The sequence below is a fragment of the Lygodium microphyllum genome, chromosome 24 (assembly GCF_053477565.2).
Source record: "Lygodium microphyllum isolate KBCC chromosome 24, Lygodium_microphyllum_v1.1.10, whole genome shotgun sequence".
NCBI classification, from domain to species: domain Eukaryota; kingdom Viridiplantae; phylum Streptophyta; class Polypodiopsida; order Schizaeales; family Lygodiaceae; genus Lygodium; species Lygodium microphyllum.
This window is the reverse complement of record NC_141158.1, coordinates 104,242,190-104,254,987: the sequence shown is the minus strand read 5'-3', so window position 1 is coordinate 104,254,987 and position 12,798 is coordinate 104,242,190.

The window sequence follows — 12,798 nt, the reverse complement described above, 5'->3', positions numbered from 1 at the left end:
ATTACAATTTAGAGGGATAGTACATGGCTTTACTAAAAATTCTACTAGAAAATTGTTTATTTTGATACATAAATTATGCAAGTAAAGTAGAAGAGGAAGGAGAGGTGATACCTACGAAAATAAAAGTTGCACGCACATTGAGAGATAAAACCAAGAGTGAACATGCTCAAGCAATAACTTTGAGAGAGAGAGAGAGAGAGAGCAAGAGAAATGAAATGAAATGATATATTCACTTTTACAAAAGGCCAAAATGACCTATGAGACTATGGGTTACAATCCAGTGTATGATGGTACAACTGTCTTGGCAAAATGTGTAGCACAAAGCAAAATAAGAAAGGAAACTAACTATGGCTATATGTAAAACATAGAGCTCTATCTAGTAACAATGAGCTCTAGATGGTACAATCTCATGTGAGTATGGAGGGCCTAGCTCTAGCCCGAGCAATAATCCCATGTATCCGCCTATGAAGGTGTTGTCGGTGTCTGTGTCGAGACCTAAGATGTCTGGATCGGCTAGGTGAAACAACCTAACACAACATTAATAGGGCCCATATCCAAAGCAATTAAGTCCATTTGCTGCCGATAACTTTCAGCCAACTAAATATGCACTTTGGGACACATTTGGTTGTTGATTTCTTCATCTCCATTTGCCACTTGCACTTTGATAGGCTATTGTAAATCATTCAGGAAACAGTTCAACTTGTCTATGAATTATTTATTTATGAAACTATGGGTACTACCATTTTTAACCAAAATAAATACATTTTTCCCATTAATGCTTCCTTGGATATGAAATCTGTTTGGGCTTCTTGATCTTGTCCATGCATGCATTGAAATAGAACAAACAGTAGCAGTATCTTTACTTTTCCTTTACTGGATTCACTTCTTTTGGGGACCTCTTCCGTGCGCATTTCTGCATTACATACACACCCCTTCCATGTATTTATTTTATGTGCTTTATTTATTTTCATTTCCCCCTTAATCACAAATTCATTGTTAAAATGAACTCTTTATTCACCCACAATTCCACGCGCATTCGCGCTCAACACACACATACTTTTTAATTTAAAAACCCTTTGGAGAGTCAGCTGTCAAATACAATGTCATCTACATACTATAGGAGAGGTATCCACGTGCCAGCTAGTGGAGCTCCTCTATCTTCTTCCTGTGAAATATAATTAGCGATCCCATCAATGTATAGGCCAAATAATGTTAGAGAGAGGGGGCATCCCTACTTCACCCTAATGGTGGAGTGAATAGGTGCCAAAAGGCTCTCAGTTGTATGTACTCTACCCACAACCCTCTCATACAGTGCCAAAAATACCCCAAATGAGCTCTTTCAGTACTCCCATGGCATGCAATCAGTGTATTAGCCTATCTCTCGATACTATGTCAAAAGCTTTGCGGAAGTCCACAAAGCAGCAATGCTATCTCTCTTTGTAGCCGTGCTTTGGTCTTATGGCACTCATCATCATACTAGCTATTCAGAGGTGTCACCTTGGTGGAGGCTCTTTGTGTGGGTTGTGAGTGTGGGAAGGCTACACCTATAGCAATGTGTAGGGCCTCACTGAACTGTTGAGTGAGCTCCTATAATGGAACGTCGAGGTCTGCATCATGTAGCAATCTAAGGATCTTCACCTCATAGATATCCTTTGTCTCTTTAGAAAGAGGTATCTCGAGTATCAATGAGCTGCTAATGGGTCTACATGTCAATGAATTGGAGGTCGATGGTGAATGATAGGTAGGCATGATCCATTGTAACTTTGAGAAGGATATTGAGAGGTATTGGATGTGAGATGTTAGCATTGATGGAGCAAGTATATAGTCTATTGTGCTAGCATTGTGTTGGTGAGGATAACATGTGAAGGCGTCAAATAGGGGGTATCTAGCTAGGCCATTGAGAATGGCTAACCTGTGTGCTGCGCCCATCTCCATAAGGTATCTCCCATATTCGGTGACTTATCCCATGTCCTGAGATGTCCACTCCAATTGTAGCTCTTACACATCCTACTCCTATGGCGTTCTTATGAATTACAATTTAGGGGGGTACTCTCTATTTAGAGGGATAGCCCATGGCTCTATCAAGAGTTTCACTAGAAAATAATCTATTTCGCTACAAAATTATGCAACAAAACTAGAAGAAGAAGGAAGAGTGAGACCTAAAAAAGTGAAATTTGCATACATGTTGAGAGATAAAATCAAGAGCAAACATGATCAAGCAAAAACTCTGTGCGTGCGTGCGTGCGTGCGTGCGTGCGTGTGTGTGTGTGTGTGTGTGTGTGTGTGTGTGTGTGTGTGATATATATCTTAACCCCCCCGTAACTAGTCCCCCAATACACCATCCTCAAAGCTAATCCCCACACTAAAATCTCTAATTGATGTGTCATCCCAAATACCCTAATCTTGCATTCCTCCCAAACATAACCCCCACTTAATAATAATAATCCTACCCTATCATTCAGAAGGAAGATAGACATACATACAATCTCACACATGCACATGTACATATATGTGCACATGTGCATGGACACACACACACCCATACATGCTAACATAAAGTGTTAACCCTTTTGGCTCCTAATTGATGTCCAAAGTCACCTTCTCCATAACTAGACCTCTGTGCCTAAAACCCTGACTAACATATCATAATAAACACTTTAATATTGCACCCCAACAAACCCTAACCCCATGAAAACACCTATTATGCCCCAATCTTTGGTTTTCCCCCTCACTAAACTCGATATTATGCTTGCTCAAGTGTTAGGAGAATGTAAGTGTATGCAAATGCATTTTGTTGGAAGCAAAAGGCACTTAGCTTTCCATTTAGAAACCATAAGCCCTCTAGTCTCTAAGTGTTAATTCTCTCACTCCAAATGAAAACCTTGATTCCTAATGCATGTCCTTATCATGGAAAAATGGGGGAGAAATAGAGATTGCTCACATAACCCCCCTTCCTTGCTACCCTAGGAACATTTTCTACTAACACCTTTCTTTAAAAAGATTAATCCTAAGTTCTAACCATTTGCCCAAATGTAACTCTAAATTGTGTCCTCCACAAACTTGACTCCATGCCCAAGAAAGGGGAGAGAAACAACCCTAATAACCCCAAGTATAATATGCAAGGAAGAATAGGGGAAGGAAATGAAGTTAAAGTGTGAACTTCACTTTCCTCACAATGTCACTTCATGGCTACAACAAAGTGGCCTACCATTTCTTGTATATGGAGCACGCAAGGAACACTTTACTATATTGTTTAGATTGTGGCTTTGCCATTTTATCGAACCACCACAAGCCTCCCAAACCTCTCATACTTTTCCAAACCTAACAAGACTCTCACATGGCTTTCAAATTCAAATTTTGAATTAAAGAAATTGTCAAAATGGTGCTTGTTTAAGCAATCTCGAAGCTCAATGCCGACATTTTGGACACAACACTTATTAATCTAAGGGCACAACACACTTAGTTACAGCTACCTCTCACTTAGTTGACTCACATGTAAGACAACCTTACAAGATGAATTTAGCTATTACACATGCAATAGAATAACTTGATGCACAAGTGTAGCGAACATACTTACCAACTTAGCCGACTCGCATGTAAGACAACCTTACAAGATGAAACTAGCTGCTGCACATGCAATAGAATGACTCAAAGCACCGGTGTAGCGAACATACTTACCAACTTGTCTCATTGTAGTTACCACATCTAGGCAAGTATAGTCCACAAGCCATGCATTTCTCCTTGGTTACTCATGTTTGCCTTCACAGATAATGTAGAGAGGGAAATGAGAAAAAGAAGGTGTGGAAGTAGATCAAAATGAGTTTCTTAATGTATCCCTCTCAACTCTACCTCTCTCACACTCTCTCAACCTCACCTCTCACCATGAAAGGAAAGAATAGGAGAAGAAGAATAATAAGAGCTTCTCTCCATTAAGTCCCTCATGTTCACACTCACTCCCTCCCTCTCTTCTACTCTTACAATAGTATGAAAGGATAAGTAAGAATAAGGAGACCATAAGTTTGCACACACATGATATAGCTTGTTTCATTCTTTTTCACCTCTTTTATGCATGGCTTCTAGGGTTTCTATCCTTTTTGGGTATCCAACCCACTCTTCTAGCCCTTTGACGGCCCTTTACATTACATGCGTTTTGGGATTCAAGTGAGACTCAACTCCAAACTAAATTTATTCTAATATGCATGGTTGTGAGCCTAGCTCTCGATTTAATAGTGGACAAAACATGTTTAAAAAGTAACTACAATTATTTTAGTAGATGAATTTGTAGCTTTCCTGAAAGTAAACCATACTATGCACATTCACAACCTAAATCTTTAACATTTTCTCATTTCATAATTTGCACACATTGGAATTGTAAGGTTGTGGTCACAGTCAAGACATTTCCAATACTCACAAGATAGAATTGGAATATAGTACATCATCATTAAGGGTTTAAACCTAATTTTCTATTGTGTTAGCTACTCAATAAAGTTTGCTCAAGTTTAGATTTCTAGGGTGTCAATGAACTAGCTACTCAACCAAGCATGCTCCAACCTAGGTTTAAACCATATAGGCATACCTTGAACCATTGAGTAACACTAATTATACTAATATGTATTCTTGCAAAAACCACATAGCTTAAATCTCATTGCCTTGGTTATTCAATTGATGTAGTAGTTGTGTATTTTCAGCTATGCAAACAATTGACTTTTATCCTTTTGCTTTGTACTAAGAGAGCCTTACTAACAATTTGTTGTCAGAGAAATAATATGCATTTGTAAGTCTTTCTCAATGCTTCAAGGTAACATGAAAAACAACCTAGAGACTATTAGGATGAAAGAGAAATGAGATACTGAATTTAAATTTTTCAAATGATTTTTTCTTCAGGTACTAAAAGTGCTTTTCAAAAGGAAAGAGAATGTAGGGTTGCCATAAGGCCTTTAAAAAAAAGTACCAGTTAGCAAAAGGCAAGAAGAATCCAAGCCTAGCTAATCTGTCAATCTATTTTTACACATTTAAAGGACTTATGCCAAGTACATCATGATAATAGTAGTCAAGTACAACTATGCTATAGGCATTTAAATTTAGTGAATAGGCAACCAATCATATACTAATTACAAAAGAAAAGTTATTAATGGAACCTACTTTGCACGTGTAGTCAATGTAGTCTAATATTTTCTACACTGTCTCCCTCAACTCCATGAAAATTATAGTAAGCGCAATATGTAAAGGAATCTAGCATTCCCTACAAAAAGAGATAATCAAGCACAACACCTTAAGGAGTATATGTATAATGTAATATAAAATAAATAGGCCATTTATTGATCACATATGCCATATCAATTTAGTAGGAAGGCTTATTATTGAGTTTAAAGAACCTTCCATCACACATGCATTCACATCGGTGGGTAGGTATCTTCACCTATTACAATATGGCTTCATTTGCATGAAGCAACAAGAAGTTTGATTTAATAAATGCCAACTATGTGTAGCTCACAACAAGCTTAGCACCCTTGTACAAAAGCATAGGTAATACTTCTAATCCAATCATTATAATTCTACAACTTGTAGTTTACATAGACTTACAAGATATCCATAGTCACGAGTCAATTATGCACATGTACTTCATCTTGGATTTGAAGTAGGCCTTGCAATGGGTAATCAATTAAAGGCAATCCATATTCAAAGATTATAGGTATATATGGTGGATAAAACCTTGCCAAAGAAGATTAGAGCAATTAGAAGGAGACCAAAGCAAGCCTTGTAAGCAACCCAAAGGAGACTAAGATGCAATCCCACATATAACACAAATTTAATTACTGCATAAACTATGAACTAATTCATCTCACATTCTAGCTAGGCACATCAGAAGTGACCAAAGTGCAGCCCGATGCATCGCTAAAGTGATCAGATCCAATTTGAGTTGTCAAATCATACCAAATGAAAATAGGAACCATGTCACGATGGATTTCGTTTACTTATATTACGTTAATGTCAATTATTAGTTGATACTTATACCATCCAAGATCGAGTCCATAGAATCACAATGAATGCAACAATTGATGATTTCCAACTAGGACTACTGTACCAACCATGAGTGAGGCACATGCCACATGGCTAGCTAAAGTGGCAGCCTACTTCATTGTGCCAAAAGCATGGGGTTAAGCTAGACACAACCGAAAGCTCAAAATTAAAGTATATGGTGAGTGGATTGATTCATTTATTCATTAATAAGTGATAGATCAAATAATTGATTATGTATGCTCAAATACCATCACTTGAACTAGTCCGCATCTGAGATCAAGGACAATCCTAATTATTATAAGATATATCATAAGCTATCCTACAAGCCATAGAGCTACTAATCTTAGGTTAGCTCACACTATATATTCTGCACATAATTGTAGTGCCTTTGAGGTATCTCATGATAGACTTCATGGCATCCCAATGGTGCTTGCCAGGTGTAGCTATATAACGTGCCACAACTCCTATTGCAAATGCTATGTTAAGATGAGGGGGTTTGAAAGGAAAGGTCTACAAGCCCATAAGAAAGGGGCGTAAAGGAAGTTTAAAACCCCGGGGGCGGGGGGGAGGGGGGGGCGGGGGGGGGGGGGGGTTTCCAAAAATGCATAAAAAAAGGGGCCTTGGGAAATTTTGGGGCACGGGGGTGAAAGGGGGCTTAAGGGCCCTTAGAAGCTTTCCCCCCAGGAAGCTTCTAAAAGCTTTCACATGGAAGGGGGGTGTGTTAAGGCTCTCAGGTCGACGATGCAAGACGGCAGCGGCTCCTCCCTGGGCACTCGAAACGTGGCAGCCGAACGGCAGCTTCCCCCCTTTTTTTTCGATTTTAGCTCCTCCATCAGGCGTCGAGGCAACACACTCCCTTCCTCCTCCTTCTCATGGTAGTGGTACTGTATGGTGATGTGGTAGCAACGTTGTCCTCTCCCTCCCGATTCAAAATGGCGACCCTTCTCCCCTTTTTTTTTCACGGTGGCAGCCCCTCTCTTAAATAGGGGAGGGAGAGGAATCCTCCCTCTCCTTATGTGTTGCATTGCATGGCCTCCCACACCAACGAGTTCCCAGTGAGGAGCTTCCGCTTCCTTGCTATTCCCCTCCCCTTCCAGCACATCAGTCGGCTGGGGAGGGGAATATTAAAAAAAAATTGTATTATCCTTTTTTTAAAAAAATATGTTTACGCGAACGTTACATTCTCTCTCCCTTCACCTCAAGGCACTTCCTAAGCATGTCTTTGAAAATGGTACACATGGGTCTTTGGAATGTCACAAGTGCATTAGTCAGCCCAAATGGCATGACTTTATAGACAAAGACTCCCCATGACTATATAGGCAAAGAGGATCCATTTTAGGTCATTCGAGTGGACTTGGATTTGATTGTAGCCCAAAAATCTATCTAGGAAGCTATACACCTCCGTTCTTACTACTCGTTCTATCATATGGTCAATGTAAGGAAGGGGGTAGTGATCTCTTATGCTAGCTACATTTAGCTTTTTGTGGTTGATGCACACTCGGATCTTACTATTTGTTTCCAGTTAGTATGTTTGATTTTGTAAATGAATCTAGCATTCTAAAGTTTGTCAATTTTCTCTTTCACATGATGTATGTAGTGTGGATTCATTGGATAACGCCGCTACTTCGTAGGCTTAGCATTTGGCTTGAATGGAATTGTGTGACTTAGAACTTGTGGTGGAACTTCTTTCAAATCCAAATAGCTCCATACGAACACGTCCTTGTACTCCCTGAGCAATTTCACAAGCCATGCCTCATCCTCCCTATACTGAGGCCTTCAGCAATGTACACAAGTTTGGGAGGTTGCCTAGTTTTAGCAATGTTTACTTTCTTGTCCCTTAATAGGTTCATTGTATGCACCCTCTCGCTTGGCTCCAAGCAAAACAATGATTCTATCACTTTTCATGAACTTGGTAAAACGAGGTGGTAGATCTTGCAGTTTTTTCTAACTATGGAAGACTCAACATGATAAGCATATATTTTTTAAGTGGATTAGAACTTTGACTTTAGCACTCTTGAACTAGGATGGTTGAACTATTGTAGGGTCAGAGTCTCTGTCCTATGATGTGAGTCCAAATCTAAACTTATTATGGCACCTTGCTGGTTATGTTGGGCTAGAATTAACTCAAGGTTGGGACATAGATAATTTGGAGGCCCAAGTTGAGCATGATCTAAAACTTTGAGGTAGCCCAACCATTCTACTTCAGAAGTAATATTCACAATTCCAATATCAATGAGCAACGATTTGTGTTGAGAAGGTTTAGGGTCTAATTGAATTTGCTCAATTATGTGGCCCTCATTGTCATAATCCATTGAATTTGAGTTAGAATTCTCTTCATAGTGATTGTTCTCTGAGCCACTAAGCTCATCAACTTCTATGCCTTACTTGCGCATTAGTGAGACAAAGAGATAGTTATGAAAGTTGAATAAGACTTGATGTAGGTTTGTCCATTGCAAGGTGGGGTTCAATAATTTCTCAAAGATTGTCAGATTTGCATTTGGATGATCACGAAAACATAGCCTCAAGGTATTAGTCTATCTTTCGAGATTGGATAACCTTGGACTGGGTGTGGTGCAGAGTCAAGAACCATCATGAAAAGAGGCATTGAAGGCATTTTCAAGGGGACGATTCTATCCCGAGGGGTCCACCTTATAGAACATGTAAGATAGCACATGAGTTCAAAAGAAAGAGTATTATATTTAATAAAATTTATAGGATTATATTTACAAAAGGGGCTTTTAAATTACAAGATTTTTTTTTTTGTAAGTTTAGTAAAGTAAAAGGGGCCATTTTAAGGCCTTATAGTATGTAAAGAAAGGGTATTTCATAATATCCTTTGAGCACATATTATATAGATGATTTCTTATGGGTGGCTGGACTCCTTGAGGGTTCAATGGTGGCAAGAGTTGCGGCCTCAAGTGTGTCTTCCTGACTCATGCATTCATATGCTAAATGATAATCTCATCCTCTATGAATGGCAACTCCAATGTGGCAAGAATGCCCATCCAATCTTGCTTATCCTCAGGGGAGGGAAGGTATCTAGTCAAAGGTGTGATGGTTGGAGAATCTATGGACTCTTCTTTTAGTAAGGTCGAAATGGCATCAAGGTCAACAAGGGTTGTCTTTCATGACTCCATTTCAACACAAATCGCCTCTTTGTGATTTCCTAGAAAGACTAAACTATTACCCCAATCTTCAATGAGTCATGCATTATGTATCCATGTGCGATCAAGCAACAAGCCTATAGTCTACTCCTTTCATGACAACAAAGTTAACCTTGAACATGACTCTAGCAAATTTGACTAGCCAATCTCGTAGAACTCCCAAGGGTTGAACCTTAAATCCATCTATAATAGATAGATTGAAGTGAACTAACTCTATGGGTGGACTACCTTATGCTTGGAGGACACTGTGGTTAACTATACTCATACCAGCCCCAATATCCACTATTCTGCGATGCTTGTCTTTGAGGGTTTCCATAGGGAGTAGTACTGCATGTCCATCACCCTCCCAAAATGTGTTGATCCCTAGAGCACTTAAGGATGGAGATGCATTATGGTTGGTGTTTAGAGCATGCTGTGATTGGCTAGGATCAAAACCATCTACATGGACCTTTAATCCTTGCCAAATAGTTGGGCTACCTTTTAGTAGAGTTTCGAGTGGAATCTTGACAAGTGTTGATAGGGAGCCTTCAAGGGGCTGTACAATATGTTGCCTCATGGCCAATGTCTGCAATTACTGCATGCTCGTGGTGGCCTCGAACATTCTAAAGGAAGGTGATCTCCCCCATAGTGTATGCACTGCATGCTGTTTTGGCAACAAGGTTGTGAAACTTTAAGGGACTTGGCCATCTTAAGCAATTCTTGATGTTGTTTCTTGACATCAACAAGTAGTTCGAGACTCTCCTTATTTTTGATAGAGGAATGTCTTGCACGGTTCTCTTATTGGGAGTTCACATGGTGCTTGTCTTTACTGCACTCCTTGTGGAGGTCATCCACATGGATAGCCTTTCCCAAGTCATATTTTATGATAGAGCGATGTAATTAAGAGTTTCTAGCCAAAGCCTCATATATCCTTTCATTGAGAATACCTTTGATGAAGGCCCTCATGATTACTTTTTTCGTAGGTCTCTCAGTAACCTGAGTGCCGTTAAAAGGACTTTTGACTTTGGAGACGTATTTCCTCATGCTTTCTTCGTCTTGCTACTCTATGCTCATTAGTAAGACAATATGATTATCCCCATACTAGCTTCGACAAAGCATTTGATAAATAAATATTTTAGGAGAATGAAGGAAGTCTTTTCTTCAGTGTCAAGGCTAGTGAAGTAGGTGCGCCCTTCCTCACTTAGGCAAAGCCCATAAGCTTGTGCCTGCTTAGCATCGCATGTAAGATTATTCATGTCATAGACTTGCTCAAATTTCTCTAAGAAACTGTGTGGATCATCACCAAACTCTATACTTATGCAACTATTTGGAATCTTTGATTGGTCTCTCTAGGCTGGATTGTTTCCCATTCCTGTCAGAATGGTTTGTGCAGTGTGTGTTTCTACTTGAAGGATATTGGTTTGGTCAAACAATTGACATTGCACAAGATCCAAAAGCAAGTCTTGTGAAGAGCAAGTTGCTATTGAATTGAACATCATTTTTCAAAAGTCATCCATTTTTTCTTGCATGTTGGAAAGCTACATTCCGGTGTCATTGTTGAGGTTTACTAAGTGGTTGAGGATGATTTGTCCTTTGCCTCTCAGATCGGCTAGTTTTCATTACATGGACTTAGGAGTCATATTTGAAATACCAAAGGTTGTGGCTTGCTAAAAACTATCTAGTGTGGCTTGGAAGTAATTTGAACTTCCTTTGGAGTGTCTTGACTGATCCATCATGTTGGTTGTTGTTTTTGGGGTTTCATGACTGACTAGATCAATTACCAAGTTGATACGATAACGTACAAGTGTAGTTTTGGATTCAAAAGTGTGGGTGGGGCTCAAGTTTCTTTTGGTGGTTGGATTGTGAGCTCTCGGCCACTTCTTAGGGGCATGTAGCTTAAACCTAGGACTTGGAGATAAGTCAAGGGTTGATCAGTCCTAGGTGATTTTCATGCTCACTTCCTCTTTTGTTGTAAGTTCTTGAGTCTTTTGTCTAGTTGTTATCAAGGAGGTGGCAATCAATCGGAGGTGCATTGTCAGGCTGCACAAGGGTGATCGGTGGGAGGTGTGGGTGGTTGAAGGAGGGCTTGATGGCCAATGGAAGGTGTGTTAGTGGGTTACACAATGGTGACCATTGGGAGTTCCATGGTAGGTTGCACAATGGTAATGATGGTGGCACATGATTTTTAACACCAAGAAGTGCTTAAAAATAGCAAAAAATTCCGAATTTTAGGGGGAAAAATAGGCTTCGTCGAAGGCTGCAGCTGCAATCAGTACGATTTTAAGCGGCAATGCCCAAAAAGTGCTTTAAAGACCACCGAGCGGCATTTGGTGAATTTTCATAATTTTTTGGCATGACAGACGAGACCTTGGGAGATGCTCGACAGTGGGGGACTTCGAGATGGTCAAGCAAAGATTTCTAGATTGCGAATCGGACACTGGACTGAAAAGGGGATGCCCGGGAGGCCAAGGACCACAAAGGCCAAGTGTGAATGGATTAAGGGATAAGGGGGAGTGTGACTTTTGGGAGCCACCCCCCAAAATTTTTGCATGAAGGGGGGGGGGGGGGCATTTTCTGAATGGCGTGGAGAAAAACAAAACGCCCTCTTGCCTGCAGAGGCGACGAAGAGCCTCAATGTAACAGGCTGATGCACTCTCTCTTTGCTCCATATCACCACTTTTCGCTCCTCCATTGACTGCCCGTTTGTTGAGATCCAAAAACAGTCTTTCTCTCTCCTCCCTCTCTCTCCCCTTAAGAGGCAGTTCATGCCCATGAAGAAGATTGAAGACTGCTTGTCCGGCATGGTACCGGATCATTCTTGGATTGGTGGAGGGCTAGAGTTTGCTGTTCGAAGGTGGGCTGAGCATTGAATGAGGGCTGATCTGTAGTCCCACATTAGATTTTAAGACCCGCAAAGAAGGAAAAACCCGGCAATTCTATTTTACAAAGGAAAATTGCTTGTTTTTGACATTTGATTGGTTCTTATGGAGTGAAAATTGGTAGAAATGCTATTTGCTATTTGTTCTATGCTTGCACGATGAAAAAATCAGGAAACATAAAGTCAAAATTGTGGAAATAATTTTCAGAAACCCGTAAAACATGGTTTTTATGAGGAAAATGGGGTTTTTGGTGTTTTCAGGTGGGATAAACCAATACAGTTGGGATAAAATGCTAATAAAATCTACATTTCTGATGTTCTAAGAATCAAGAGCCAGAAATCTGAAAATATATCAAAATTTTGTTGAAAAAATAGAGAAAAATAAAGAAAAATAGAGAAGAATAAGAGAAAAAATAGGAATATGCCTTAGAAAAATATGGAGAAATATAATAAGTGATTGTGGATGTATGATACTGGCAAAACATGAGGTTTGGCCTTAGTTTTTCCTATTTTTTTGTCACAGTGTGAGATGTATTGCTTTTTATACACTAAATCATGACAAAACAACCTCTATACACCTATGCAATGAAGCAAAACTTAAACGGTGAGGGGGAGTAGGATTTTGTGCAATAGTTTGAGGGCTGAAATAATACAAATTCTGATTGGTTTTTTTTATGCATAGCATTTAGAAAATGGTTTATTTGGAAATTAGGGATCTAGTAGTACAAGGTTTGCCTTGGAGCTAGATTCTTGCAA